The sequence below is a fragment of the Mustela lutreola genome, chromosome 6 (assembly GCF_030435805.1).
Source record: "Mustela lutreola isolate mMusLut2 chromosome 6, mMusLut2.pri, whole genome shotgun sequence".
Lineage (NCBI taxonomy): Eukaryota > Metazoa > Chordata > Mammalia > Carnivora > Mustelidae > Mustela > Mustela lutreola.
Genome location: NC_081295.1, coordinates 146,078,444 through 146,090,866, shown reverse-complemented (window position 1 = coordinate 146,090,866; position 12,423 = coordinate 146,078,444). Strand labels below are relative to the sequence as shown.

The 12,423-nt window shown below is 50.4% G+C and overlaps 1 long non-coding RNA gene across 1 annotated transcript; it reads right to left on the bottom strand.

Annotated features, from left to right (window-relative positions):
- Positions 1-183: 183 nt before the first annotated feature.
- On the bottom strand, positions 184-10,282 carry LOC131834763 (uncharacterized). The gene is made up of 2 exons (XR_009354932.1): positions 9,988-10,282; positions 184-640 (listed from the first exon to the last, which is right to left on the bottom strand). It is a non-coding gene; the product is annotated as an uncharacterized LOC131834763 (long non-coding RNA).
- Positions 10,283-12,423: the final 2,141 nt, after the last annotated feature.

Here is a 12,423-nt window from a genome sequence, read left to right as displayed (position 1 = left end):
ATTAGCTCCCCTCCCAGCAATATAATGATCATATATCCTAGATCGAGATGTTCCCATTCAAAGGAGAAAGATGAGCACATTAAGTTTTGCAATACAGTTTGTGACTCTGATAGAGAGTTTATCCCTAATATCCTTGTTTATTTCGATTTCTAAGAACTTTCTCTAACACCAAGTACTCGTTGAGAAGGAGGTGGTATAAATGTATTAGTTCAGGCTCTTTGGCTACTCATTCTAAGAGCTGTGAGTGTTTGGGGAGTCGGGACACCATTACTCTGCTCCATGTCTCTCCTTTGATTCAGTGACTGGCTCAAAGCCATTTGCCTTCTTAGAGACAGAGCTGGGATGGAATGTCTCTCACCTTCCAGAAACAAAAACTAAAGTTTGTTGGAAATAGGTAAACACTCCCGTGATAAAGGCGGTTAAGGGTGAGGGTTCTGGAGTCAGACGGGCATAAGGGTGAATCCTGGCTCTTCCCTCTTCATCAGGCAGTGGTATGCTGCTTGGATTCTTTGGATCTGAGCTTTCTCCTTCATATTGTGGAGACGATGATGACAGCACAAGAGAGGAGGTGGGAGATTCACATGAGAAGATGCAGGTCAGACACTTTGCTGGGGTTCCCAGCACATGGAGCATATCCAGCCTAGAACAGAAGCAACAAAGAAAACAACAAAGAAGACATAAACAACCCAGATTGGGTTCCCTGTTTTTTTGGCCCGCCACAGAGTTGTTACTGGCAAAGGATCTTGTTCCCGAATGTCCTTTTGCTTGTGCTCCTCTTCCTGGGGGAGAAGGTACCTGCTTATTTCCTTGGAGAGAGAAACCCAGGAGCCCTGTTCACCCCCTATCAGGCTTTGAGCCTCTGGAGACAGAGGTAGTAGATGGGTGCCTAGGGATGGGGACGGTGAGGGGAGGACCCCAGGTGAGCAGTCCCATCCCCACGAGGAAGAGAAGCCTGGCAGGTTTAGCTGGCCCAGGGGAAGCCCAAAGAAGGAATGCCAATGAGGGTCTGGGACAGCGGGCCCTGCTCTGAAACCCAGCCTGTCCCTGCAGGAGGTAGTAACTCAAGGTGGGAGTGATCTCCACCGGTGGGAACCCTGCCCTTGACACAGGTCAGTGGCTTTGACGAACTGAAAAAACTTTGGGAGGAAATTACAGAAGACTCTGGTAAGTCAAGTTGATGAGGGCTTAGAACATGATTTTCCTCGCACACTGGGAAATAACTATTTGCACACAAAATTATCCCATTTAATCCCCCAATAACCTTGTGAAGTTTTTATGGTACTTTACAGATTAGGAGAAGGGAGGCCCGGAGAGATTTAAATCACACACTCAAAAGTCACGGGCATCAAATGGAAGCCGAGGTTGAAACCAAATCTCATTGATTTCAAAGTCTGTTCCTTCCATGTCTGCTGTTCCAGCTAAAGTTTACCTGAATACATTTTCCATGACACTTTGTCAGGTAGGGAAAGGCCACCGAAGGGGCTGCTGGGCAGCAGAGATAGAGCTGCTCACTGATGACGGGTTATGACTTCCTGCGTGTGAGCGTCTGGGTAAGTGAGCAGATTCTGAATTCAGGTTGCATACATTCCTATCCTGCCTGTTGCACTTACTGGCTTTGAGGACTTGGGCAAGGGAATAAAATTCTCTGTGCCTCCGTTTCCTTATCTGCAAAGTAGAGTGTATTAGGGTTCTTCAGAGAAACAGAACAGATAGCATGTGCATGTATGTGTACATACATACATACACACACACAAACACACATAATCCTATCTGTACATACGTAAATAAACACACTTAATCCTATCTGTATGTATGTGAATAGAGAGATTTATTTTAAGGAATTGGCTCAAGCAATTGTAGAGGCTGACAACTCTGAAGTCGACAGGGCTGGCCAACAAGTTGGAGATGCAGGGAAAAGCTAATGTTGCAGATGGAATTTGAAGACAGTCTGGAGGCAGAAAGCCCTTTACCTTAGGGGACCTCAGTCTTTTATCTCTTCAGACCTTCAACTGATTAGATGAGGCCCACCCACATTTAAAGCGTCATTTGCTCTACCTATCGTCTACTGATTTAAGTGCTAATCTCATCTAAAACGTACCTTCGTAGAGTGGTGTTTGACCCCAATACCAGCTAGAGTGGTATTTGACCAAGGGTACTGTGACCTAGCTGAGTTGGTGTATGGCATTAGCTATCACATGGCGCTGATAAGGTCTGCCTCCTGAGGTTGATATGAGGCATAAATGAGCTACTTGATGTCAAGAGCTCAGAACGTGCCCGGTGCAGCTAAGTTCTGGCTACGTGTTCCCTATTGTTCCTCCCCAGCAGCGGACACACTGTCTCTTGCTTCGGCTCAGATATGTCAGTTCCATCACGGGGCCGACCCTCCTGCCGACGGCAGGTTCTGCTTCTCTCCTGTTCGCCTCTTGCAGCTGCAGTAAAGTCTGCGCGCCTCCTGTGCGGCCACCGCGTCTGGGAGGAGATTTATGTTTCCTGTTTCCCGGGATAAATTAGGATACTGGGCAATGCCTTCCCCAGACGGCCTCGGGAAGGGACAGAGAAGGGAGACACGGCGGGGAAGGGGCAGCTGAGGACAGCCAGCCGCCTGAAATCGCAAGGCAAGAATTCCGCCCAGAGGATCTCTGTTGTTGTTTATACTCGTGTCAGGAAGCAAACACATTGCTCTTTAATTTTCCTTGGCAGGGTCTGCGGTGAAGGGTGGCTGCCAGCCTGTCTGCTGGGCCCCAGTGGTGTTTCCACCTCCCCCAGCCTCAGGTGGATGCCCCCCACCCCAGCCAGGGCCTTGCCTGGAAACATGCACCGGCCACAGCCCCTGCCTCCTGACCCCCTCTCCGTTCCAACCTGAGCTCTATCTCTGCTGCCCAGCAGCCCCTTCGGTGGCCTTTCCCTACCTGACAAAGGGAGATACCTTTGATAGTCTGGTACGGAATACACGCTCCATTTGGAAACAGGAGAATTTTCATTTTGCTTTGGTTTATGAGGTGGGGGGATTAAAACTGGGACGAATGCAAAAGATCCTAGAGGACAATGGGGGAAGGAAAGCTCGGGGAGGAAGTGGCGGAAAGGGGGGGTGCAGGGGGGCAGGACCGGTGAAAGAATCAACTGAGCTTTCATCTTGGAGTCTGATCCGTTTCTGAACCCTGATGGGAAAGGTCATGAATTTTAAAATGTGTCTCTCCAGCCGACAGCTCCAGTCATAAAACCAACACTCTCTGAAGCCCTAGACAGCGGGCGGCGGGAGACCTGAGACGGAGGGGCCCGCCGCCGCCGCTGGGCAGGGGAGCGCCTGTCGGAGGCAACGATTAGGCGGGCTTTGAACATGCTGTCCTGGGCAGGCTTCTGAGGTCAAGGCCTCCTTCCTGCCAGTGTGGGGACATCTCCAGCATGCCTGGCACTAACACCGAACTTTCCAAGCAGGCCTCTTGAGGCCCTGCGGGTTGCTTGTGTCTCCAAGTCACAGGGCCACCTGCCACAGTCCTTGTGCACCTGTGAGCCCACCGGGGTGGAAGGTGCATGGGGTGGGGTGCCGGTGCGGGGAGGGAGGAAGGGGCTGTGTGAGAGCTGCTGCAGGAGGGGAAGCTGAGGTCCTCCAAGTCTCGGAGGAGGGTGAGAGTCAGCAGATTGCAGGTCGGGTCATTGCACGCGGCTACCTGGCTTTGGGAGGGATTGGGAAGGTGGCTGCTATCTTTCCTGGGCTGGGATAGGTGGCGTGACCTTTGTCCTGGCGCCCTGGCCCATGGTCAGTGTATGTGCCTTGAGGAAAGGCGTAGGCTCTTGAAAAATGGAGTGTTGTTGTTTCTTAAATAGATGTAAGGCTTATTTCATGCACCCCTGAATCCCCCCCAAGAACCCTGAAAAAGCAGCCTCTTTGCAGATTTAGGGCCAGGAACATTGAGTTTTCTTGTACCCGAAACAAGGTTGCAGATATTTCTGGAACCATAAAGTGGCCAAGAGCCATACCCTGACAGCTTCCAAGAAAGTGGCTCCTCGGCTAGATGGCTGAGCCCTGGAATGGAGTCTTGTGGCCCTGGGAACAGGGACGAGGTACAAGCCAGTCTTGTAGAGTTGGGGGTGGGGGTGGAGCTCTGGGAGCCCCACGAGAGCCCCCACTTCTCTCTGTTCCTTGTCCTGCCTGGTCCCATCTTTCTATCCCTTGGAAATCAGGAAGCACCTCCTCGGGAGTGGAGGGGAACCAATCACTCAGTTTGGGGGAGACTCTTTTCAGAGGGTGTGCTGGACAAAGCAGCCTCCTTCCCATTTAAGAAAAAGATGTTTTCATTGAGAAAAAAGATCCGTAAGGTAAAATTTACTATCCTAGCCATTTTTCAAAGTATATAGTTCAGTGGCATTAAGTACACTGACAACGTTGTACAACCAGAAGCACTACCTATTTCCAGAACTTTTTTATCTGGCAAAGCTGAAACCCTGTACTCATTAAACAATGACTTCTCTTCCCCCAACTCCCAGCCCCTGGCGACCACTATTCTATTTACCGTCTCTATGAATTTGCCTGTTCTAGGTACCCCTGTGCAATGGAATTGTAATAGAATCCTACAGTATTTCCCTCATTTTTGGCAAAGATTGTTTTGGGAACCACAGTTGTGTGAGGACTCCTCAAAGAGGAGCAGCAAATCACAGGGTGAAAGCCTGCACATGGCCGCGTTGGAGATGGGTTCCTCAGAAACAGGTGGCAACCTGCAGGGGACAGATAGAAAAGGGAGCCTGCCTCGGACCCCCTGAGCCTGGAGAAGGTCGTGCTCTGTTGGAGTGGCCTGGAGAGAAGACCGTAGCAACAGAGAGAGGCCTTGACTTTCTTAAATCACTGTGCTTCCCGTGTTCTGATTTCACTGACCAGGAGGAACTTTCTGGAAATCAACCTCTCCACCAAAGCCTGCCTGCAGGAGAGCAAACAAGGTGGCACCGATTTCTCCTTGCTTGGCACTTGATGCTTGTCTTGGCAACAGAGAGGAGTGGTCAGAACAGGAACACAGGAGTCCTTTGTGAATTGGAAAACCAGCTCTTCCATTGACAAGATGTAAAGACCTGGAACAAGTTCCTGTACTCAGATGGTTCTGTATCCACTTGTGAAAACCGGAGATGAGAAGAATCTCTGTCTCTTAGGGTTAGTGTGAGGAATAAGGGAAATACTACGCCACACAGAAAAGCGCTCTGCCCAATGCCTGACCCGCAGGAAGTACTCAGCAGTAACAGTAATCGTAAGAATAATTCGTTCTGATGTTGCCTATCAGTCTCTTGTAAGTTTCGTTAGCAAGACTCGTTATCTCGGAATCCGAACGACTTCAAAATGAGTTTGGGGAATGCGAGCCCCAGGCCCAGGCATTCCTGAGAATTGCTGGGATGAACAACATCTTGTGACTCTTGGGAAATCAGCAGTTTCTCTCCCTCGTGTCATCTCGAGCACACCATTCATTTCCCTTGTAAGCATCAGTAGGAAATAAAGATTTCGAGGGTGGGAGCTCATCTGTGTGGGAGAAATATGAACCCACAATCTTATTTTAGTTGGTCATACCGCAAGGACTGCCCAGGGACAGATGGGCGACCTGCTGAAAAAGTGGACAGAACAATGAACGTTGCCCCCAGACAGCCAAGTTCACCTGCGGTGGGATCCACAGCGGAGGGGTGGGGCGGGTCTGGTGGAGCCCTGTTGTTGGAGGGCACAGGTCGGTCCAGGACATATTTCCTGGCTGTCTTCAGGGGCTCTGCTGAAGGTGGTGCCAATGGCTGTTAAGGCTGCTGGGGGGGGGTGTGTGTCCTGGCAGGGGTCCTTATGGTTTGAGGAGCCTGCTTCCTGGGGGATATGTGAGGCAGGGACTCAGATGCAATCCTCAGGGGGCAGCCTCCTTGCAGAATCAGGGCCATTACCTTCTTGACTCTTGGCCTCTGGCCCTCAGGTCCTATTTGCCCAAGCCCTGAGGTGAATTCTTCCTCAAAAGCCTCTTGGTCGATTTTTGCCACCTTGTCTCAGGTTACCCAAAGATTTTTCGTAGCAGCGGATCTTGAACCCAAAGTGCCGTGGTCTCCATCTCTCCCCGATCTGGTGCACCAACCCCTCCTGCCCGCGCTGGCTCAGCCCCGAGGCCCCATTTAGCAACGGGTGTGTCAGGGTGGGTGGGAGCGTCCATCTGCCCACAGATCCCAGTTGGGTGGATTAATTAATGATTATAGAGTACTTTGAAGGTTGGAGGGCTAATTATTTAGCCAGTTTCCTCCCTTCCCCCAAGTCCCCTTGACGGCCTTTTGTCTCTTTCCCTCATGGGGCATCCTTTGAAGTGAATAAGAGAGGATGAACAGGGGTCAGTTCATAGAGCTGGCCATTCCAGATGGCCGGACCAGAGAGCCCGTCTGGACGCTGCATCCCTGCCGGAACTGAGATTTTTCTCGAGACTGGCAGCACCGTGTAGCTTCCTTTACGTCAGAGCCGGCCAAGGTTCCAGAAGACCGTGAGTTCCCAGGCTCCCAACTGTTGGTGGGCATGGCCGACACCAGGGTTGCAGCTGCTGAGGAGGAGCCTGGTGTCCTTGTGTGTCCACGTTTGCTCCGGTTTCAACGAGAAATCCCTTACCTATTCATTCATTCTCCCTCTCCCTCTTGATACTCTCTTCCCTGAGCATGGCACCCTCGGAAGAACCTGGTAGGTTCCCAGAAAGGGGTTAGTACCAGGTGGGGGAGAACCAGTTCTGAGCTGTCCTGCGGGGGTGGTGAATTCAGGCTGCCTCACCCAGGGAGACATCCTATTGGTTCTCTGCCCTCGCCCTCCCCCCAACACATCATGGTTTTGAAATAAGGTATATTTTTCTTATATTTTAAAACCTCAAATTGCATGTCCATTTTTAGGTGGGGGAAACCCAAGGATGAAATAAATATTGTAGGTAGTGGATTACACTTATATACCCCCTGCCTGAGCCCAAGATTAGGTCTTTGGTGCACCTGTGTGCCTACCACGGGCAGAGAAGTTTGGGGCTAAAAAATCCCGAGTTCATGTAAGGCATGCATCCGTTCATCTACATTCACCACGTGTACTGAGAGGCTACCGTGGTTGTAGACATGGTAGAGATACAAAAAGAAGGTAATACTTAGTTCCGAAGGCAGGATGAGTCTAGGAGGGAGAAAAGTGGGAAAATATATAAATATGGCAAATGATACTTTCAGAGATTGTTTTGTATTTTGCTCTATTTTCATGTTCCCTCAGGTCAACAGGTAGATTGGCTCTTTGCCTGTCCTTGCCTCGGGATATTTCGAGGGCAGAAAACAGAAGCTGCTCGAAGTCAAAGGCTTTTGTAAAACTCCCGAGCTCTTTGAAGAAAGGATGCCTGGGTCCCAGGGGTGGACGGGAGAGAGGAGGCCTTTGAGGGCCTCAGGAGGAGAGAGAGAGATGACTATAAGGGCCAGAGGCGGGATGAGAGAGGGTTTTGAGCATGATGAAAGGGCAGGAGACAGAGAGGCCAGGAAATGTGGAAAGATCACAAAGATGTGGGCGTTGCAGACCTGGAGGGAGGTGAGGCCTGGGGGGGGGGCCCAGCTCACCCCGAATTCCCCAAATGAGACCCCGAGGCAGAGGAGCCACTGGCCCTGGATGTCCATGTGGACTAGGGCAATGGAGGACTCTGGGCATGAGGCAAAGCTGAGCAGTGAGTGGAGGGGGTCCCCAGTGCTCCGGTGATGGAGGAGGTCTGATCACTGTCCAACCCACCCCCTGGAGCAGGTGACCCTGATAAGAACCGTGCTGGAATTTCTGTCACCCCAGAGGGACAGGGGCTCACCGAGGGACTGAGATGGCTTAAAATAAAAATATTCTGCACACAATGGAGTCATAGACTCTGACACTATACCCATGACACAATAAAAAGTGAGGGATGGAGATAACTTAGAGAAGTCAAATTCACAGAGACAGAAAGTAGAATGGTGGTTGCCAGGCACTGGGGCAAAGGGGACAGGAGAGTTGCTGTTTAATGGGTGCAGACTTTCTATTTTGTAAGGTGAAAAGTTCTGGAGATGGCTTGCACAACAATGTGATGTGTTTGACACTGTAAAACTGTATACTAAAATTAATTAATATGGAGGTATCATCTCGCACCTGTTAGGACAGCTGTTATCAAAAAACGATGAGGTAACAAGTGTTGGCAAGAGCATGGGGAAAAAGGGAATCCTTACACACTGTTGGTGGGACCATTAAGGAAAACAATTTGGAAGTTCCTCCAAAAAACTAAAAATAGAACTACCCTATGACCGAGCAGTGTCTCTTCTGCGTCTATACCCAAAAGATATGAAACCAACACCTTGAACCCACGTTCACTGCAACGTTATTCACAGTAGCCAAGACACGGAAGCAACCCAAGTGTCCGTTGATGGATGAATAGATGACGTAGACACGGTATGAGTATAGGCATATATATAGTAGAATATTTTTCAGCCTTAAAAAAGGAAATTGCAACAACACGGGTGAACTTGGAGAACATTATGCTCTGTGAAAGAAGCCAGACGCATAAAGAAAAAAGCTATATGATCTCACTTACACGTGGCATCTGGAAATGTCAGACTCATGGAAGCAGGGAATAGAATTGTGTTTACTCGGAATGGTGGGGGGGGCGTGGGAAATGGGGAGATGTGACCAAAATGTACAAATTTGGGTTGTAGGATGAATAACTCTAGAACTCTAATGTACAGAGTGATGATGATTATTACTGTTTTGAATACTGGATATTTGCTAAGAGAGAAGATTTCGGGTGCATTTATCACACACACACAGAAAAGGTAACGAAGTAAGGGACTGGTTATGTAATTAGCTTGACTGTAGTCATCATTTCACTCTGTATATCCAATCACCACATTGTACGCCGCAAATATAGACAATTCTTATTAAAAATGAAATAGGGGCACCTGGGTGGCTCAGTGGGTTGAGCCTTTGCCTTCAGCTCAGGTCATGATCTCAGGGTTCAGGGATCAAGCCCCGCATCGGGCTCTCTGCTCAGCGGAGAACTGCTTCTCCCTCTCTTTCTGCCTGTCTCTCTGCCTACTTGTGATCTCTCTCAAATAAATAAAATCTTGAAAAAAAATAAAAATGAAATAAAAATGGTTGAGATGATTAATTTTATGTTATATGTATTTTTTACTACAATTTAAGAAATATGGGGCTTGGCCCTGAGAGTGCCAGCAGGAGAGATGGGGGTAGATCTAAGTCTGTTTGCGGGGAGTCAGGGAAGCCCTTCACAGACAGGTGTCAAGTGTCTGAGACTTGAAGCACACGTGGGCAGAAACGAGGTGGAGGGGATGAGGGAAATGCAGAAGGTGGGAATGGGAGCATGGAGAGAGACAGGGAAAAAAGTCACAGACAGACAGACAGACATACATACACACACACAGCCCTGGAGGGGAGAATGGAACAGTGGGGTAGCAGGATAGAGCTGCTGGAGGTTAGAATGTAGGATGGCATGGGGGGGGGGCAGCAGGGAGAAATTGATCCAGTTTAGAGTTTTTCTGGTAGGTGATGGGAGCCATTGAGAGTTCTTCGTGGGAGAGGTGGGGATGATGTCATCAGATTGGTGTTCTAGAAAAATGACCCAGGATACTGTGTGGAGGATGGTTCTGAGCACAGAGGCAAGACCCCACTTGCACCCCTGTTTCACCCTTTTCCCAGGGGCATCTCCTGCCTATCTCAGCAGCCCCGACTCTCCCAGTGACCCGGGAGGGCCGTGGTGAGCACCCTTTTCCCTCTCCCCAACCTCCCTGGAAACTTGGCCGTCTGTGCATATCATCTCCTGTGTGCTTGGACATCTTTGTGGTTTTGAGAGTCTCTGCTCTTCTCATGGTCTTCACGGATGGAAAGAGCTAGCCTCACGGACAGACCTTTCCCCAAGCTTCACATGCCTCCCTGCCCCCACTTTCTCCACTTCTTCCATGGGCAGACTCATTCCCATGCCCCAAGCCCACAAAATGTTCTATTATACTTACCACATCAGCCCATGTTTCCAGCGGTGAACAGTCTGGGTTTGCTGGGGCTGTTTTGCCTCCTTATGGAGGCAAAAGAGCGCTTCCAGGGGTCGCTGGCGGGGGTGGGGGCAGACCCGATGTTGTCACTGGCTGGGTTGAAGACGTCGGTGAGTTTTGCCATCTTGTTGCCCCGTCTGTAACAGGTGCATACTCTTACCTCAGTGGAGCTGCGAGGAAGTAGTACAAAATGATTAAAGAAGACAATTTAGGTTCTACAAACAAACTTTCTCGAACACTTCATGAGCTGGACGATGACCTTTTGGAGTACTGCCAAATGCGGTGGAAGGCAAGGCACTTTTAGAAGATGAACAATAAGGAAGGAGGAAGGGAATAATGGAAAATACCTGATTGGCTGAGGCCACTGGGCAACCTTGCTCAGGATGGGAAATTTTGGCATTTGGAGATGGGCAAGCTGGATGGGGAGACTGCCTTCCTGGCCAAGCATGGGGACATGGTGTTCTCTAAGCCAAGTTTCAGTTTGCTGACAGGGCACCTTGGACAGGAGGGCCTCCATCTTGGGCCCAGAAATCTTTTTCAATGGAGGATGCAATGAGTTAATATTTGAAAAGCCCTTGGAGCAGTGCCTGGCACTGTTGGTGTCAAATAATTGTTTGTCAAGTAAGCACCTACTTGGAAATGGAATGGTAGGGATTCAATGGGGTGCTCCTCCTAGGTGCTTAGCGCAGTACCTGGTAAATAGTTAATGCCCCATAGATGCTAATGGTCACTCTTACTGTTACGATGTTTGGGGCTTGACCTCTGTGGGGTGGGGTGGAGGTGATGAGGCGGGGATCTGCCTTGGGGGTCAACCCAAGCAGGGAGCCTGACCGCCCCCCCACGCCGCTCCCTCTGCTCTCGAGTGGGCCCTTCCTTGCAGTTGTAGTGAGTTCAGATGAGGTAGTATTGGAGTAGGCAATATGGCTGGTGTTGTGAGAAAAAGCCAGGCATATGGAGACCCAGGGACACAGGGCGAACGCCAGGTAAAGGTGAAGGCACAGGCAGCAGTGAGGCCTCGACTAGCCAAGAAACATCGAGAATAGCCCGCCATCACCAGAAGCTAGGAGAGAGGGCTCCCCACAGTAACCAATCCTGCTGGAACCTTCATGCTGGTCTTCCAGCTTTCAGAATAGTGACACCATACATTCCTATTATTTTAAGCCCCACCACCATGGCAAGGTTGTGATACTTTGTATTGGCAGCCTCCGGAAGCAGATACAATCCTCACCACCCAGAGAAACAGCCAAACTTGTTAGCCTGGTATTGGAATTCACTATCCTTTATACACACATGTGTGTATGCACACACGTACATGTGCACGTGCACATGCACGTGCGCACGTGCGCACACACACACACACACACACATACATTGCTTTAGCGAGACACGACCATTTGTAATTCCACAGACATGACCAAAAAAATTATTTGTCCTAGGAAAACATTATTTGATATTTATAATGATTCCTCCCAATCTGTGGCGGTCCTAGTACTTGGAGCCCGTTTTTGTTTGTGGGCATCTGTATCCCCCGAAGACGGTGGAGGTGACAGAGGGAGAAATGGAGAGCAGAGGGAGAGCAGTAAATGAAACAGCTCTGGGTTGTGAAAGGGGGTGTGGAGTAGAGCTGGGAAAATGTGCAGGGCTGGGGATTTGGGCCCCGGAGGCTGTGCGGTCCAGGGAAAGAACAATCCAGGTTGGTTTTCAAGGGACTTCGGAGAGGGGGGAGGGTGAAAATGCCGGGGGGAGATGATCAGAGAGAAACGCTGTCTGCTGTGTGAGGTGAGTTGTCCCTGCTCATTCTCCCTAGAAAATCTCGGGTTCGATCATTGCCCTCTTCGACGCTTGTGGGGCTCGTGCCCTTCTCCACCCCTCTCCGCTTTGCCTGTCCCCGGAGGCAGGGGACGACCCGCCTGCAGAGGGCTCAAGGTGAAATGAGAGTCTGAGTCATCCCAGCCCACGCCACAGCCCCTTGTTCATGCAGCTCCCGACGCCTGGGACCACCTTCCCCTCTTCCTCCATCAGACAAAACCCAACCCACTCCTCTTCCAAGCGTCCTCCCTTCCGTGGCAATTTCTGTGCCATGTCCCCTCTTCCGACGCCCTGGCAGAATTGCAATGAATCGCCACCTTGAATTCCCACAGAGCCTCTCAGATCGCCTCCTGTCGCCCTGCTTCTTTCACCTTCTTGGGGAGATGGAGCCTGGGTCCTCATCTGTCCGGGTTGTCCTCTGCTCACCCCCGAGGGAGCCCAGAGCCCCACCCGCAGCAGGAACCAGGGAGTGAATGAAAGGGCGGGCTGAGGGCAGCAGGAGTAGACGGGGAGACGATGCTCTGCCCCGGGAAGAAAATGAGATAAAGAATGAGGGGCTGGAGCAAGGAGCGGGAGTGAAATGACAGCCTT